This window comes from Montipora capricornis, chromosome 14 (genome assembly GCF_036669925.1).
Source record: "Montipora capricornis isolate CH-2021 chromosome 14, ASM3666992v2, whole genome shotgun sequence".
In the NCBI taxonomy this organism is placed as follows: domain Eukaryota; kingdom Metazoa; phylum Cnidaria; class Anthozoa; order Scleractinia; family Acroporidae; genus Montipora; species Montipora capricornis.
The window spans coordinates 21746980-21749479 of record NC_090896.1 but is presented as its reverse complement, the minus strand read 5'-3'; the positions used below and the strand labels follow the sequence as shown (position 1 = coordinate 21749479).

Sequence of the window (2500 nt, the reverse complement as noted above, 5' to 3'; positions counted from 1 at the left end):
GAAAGGAGTATTGCATTCATACAGATACACCTGCACTGGATATTATAACAAAGGGTAATGATACGACAAGGAAGTTTGGAAAGCACTCAAGAGGTCAAATGCCTGACAGGTTTGGTTTCTGAAGAAACTATAATAAGTGCTGGATAGGTAGCTGTGTGAAACACAAACATTTGGTATCAAAGGGGCTGATAGAGGTAATGGGCACCATGCTCTGTAGATTTGAAAGCTGAGGTTTCGAGAGTTAGTCTTTTATTGGAGTGATTAAGGAATAAATATTATTCAAGGCTCCCTCACAGTTTTTTAACAGCAGGGCTCAAAGTAACAGCCAGTCAATGGACAATGTCAGGACTGATTTCGGAGTTGACCGGTCAACTCTTCGTCTTGCCAGTCATGTTGACTGGTCACATTCGATCATAATGAAAATGACATAAATTAAAATTTATACGCTTTTAAGTTGAATCAGTTGGTATCATTATGCAGCGAGTCGCTCAGGCTGCGTATTGCAGTTCTAAATGATCTGAAATCCTAAGTGAAATGCAACTAGAAACATAATTGTCAAAACAGATAATAGAATGATCCAGCTAACTCAATGTTGCACCCAATTCAAATCCTTTGGGAAAAAATGCTCTGTTCCAAGTATTTCCATATCATTTAAATGTGAATGCCACATTATTATCAATATATACAGTACGCAGCCAAATAGAAAATTGGCCTATTCAAAATACACGCTCAGCGGGCCGCAAAAGACTGACAGCGGGCTGCTAATGCATTATCAGCCCTACAGCTGATTGGTTCTTGCTTCCTCATCCAATGGATTTTAACCAATTAGAGTAAGCCTAGTGTTGACATGGGAAAACCATTCATTTGCAAAACTCCAGTTTTGAACTGCAGTTTTTTCAGTCGTCGAATCGTCAATCAACACTTACATGATGATTTCAAGTGACTTTGAATTCGTAATTCACTTACATGTACCTTGTATTATTAAAACTCGCATTCTTGATATCATTTGGCCTTGTTTATTGATAATAATGATAATGACATGACTTTTTTCGGGAATATTGTTTATTTGCGCCCTTGTAGTGTCATTTGCGGCCCAAGCGCTTTGCGCTCAGGCCGCAAATGACACCACAAGGGCGCAAATAAACAATATTCCCAAAAAAAGTCATGTTATTCCCTTATTATTATGCAAAACATAAAGAAGCTTAAAAGCAAGAGATTTGAATTGGGTACAACATTGACTTAGTTGACTCAGTCTATCAGTATTCCTATTTTACAACATTTTACTTGATGCCTCTTCCGTTTCCAGCACACCAGACTTAAAATGCCCGGCTTCTAGGTGTTATTTAACCCATTGACTCCCAGGGGTTCCCCATTGATGAGTAAAATCGTCTGGCGTTCGACAGAGTAAAATACTAAGTCTGGCCGGTTTTGGCCAGTTTCGGCCGGTTTGGACGTCAAAGGGTTAAATTAATGGGGACATAGTTTTTCAGTGAGTGATTAATGGGGAGTAACATGGATTGCTGACAACTAAGTCTCACACCGTAATAGTATACTTACACCCAAAATCACCAGATTTAGAGGCGCCGGACAAATTTAATGTGTATGATAATGACCCTTCACGTGTTACTGGTTAGTCTTACAGATCAGTGTACCAATTAGTAATAATTTATTGTAAACGCACAAACTCCTTTTCATTTCGCCGCTGTAATTTATTCTTATTGTTGACATTAAATACTTTGAAGTGCTATGAGCTCTGACCAACAACCTATTGGGAAATATATAATGTTTTGGTTGATGGGCCCTGTTTTAAAAATTATTTATCATTCTTATAAATTTGACCGGTCATCATGTCCAGAGACTCTCCGGAAATTATTTCAAGCCCTGAAGAGAAGAAAAACTTAGTACCCTTGGAAGAACCTTGCAAAGCAGAGTAAAGGGCCTATAAAAGACAATGACCTCCATCCACACATGATGCTGATGAAGGCAAGGAATTGAACCCATGAGAGACTGCTGGAAGAAGAGTGTTCACAACACTGTACCAACAACCCCGCTTTCTTACAGTGAATGGCAAATGTTCTCTTTTCTTCCTTCAATGTTGATTCTGGATGAGATGAATGAATTTAACCAACCTCTTTATGCAACATTGAAGGGAGAAAAGTGAAGGGAAAACACCTGTTTTTCAGCTGGGACCAGAATTACCCGCAGTTCTAGTCAAGTGTTACAATGACGACCAAAGTCGTTACTAGTTTTATTTCTGAAGGCACATACAAAAAAGGCCCAGGCTGTAACGTAACCCCTAATCATTTTGCAATGTGCTTAAAACACATGGTGAGATAAGAAACTGAATTAAGCTCCAACTGGAGACAAGCTATATCAATTACTTAGTAACATATAGTGGTGTAAATGTAAGTAACCCATAGACCCTAAATAAAAAGCTCGGTCTTTAAAAAACGAATCAAGAACGAATTTATTTTCTTCTCCCGTTTTCTTAATACATGCA

At 38.4% G+C, this 2500-nt stretch overlaps 1 protein-coding gene across 4 annotated transcripts in view; it reads right to left on the bottom strand.

The window, feature by feature from the left end:
- The window catches only part of LOC138033865 (lysine-specific histone demethylase 2-like), a 171942-nt gene that overhangs the window by 168935 nt on the left and 507 nt on the right, over positions 1 to 2500 (bottom strand). The gene's annotated exons all lie outside the window — the stretch shown is intronic.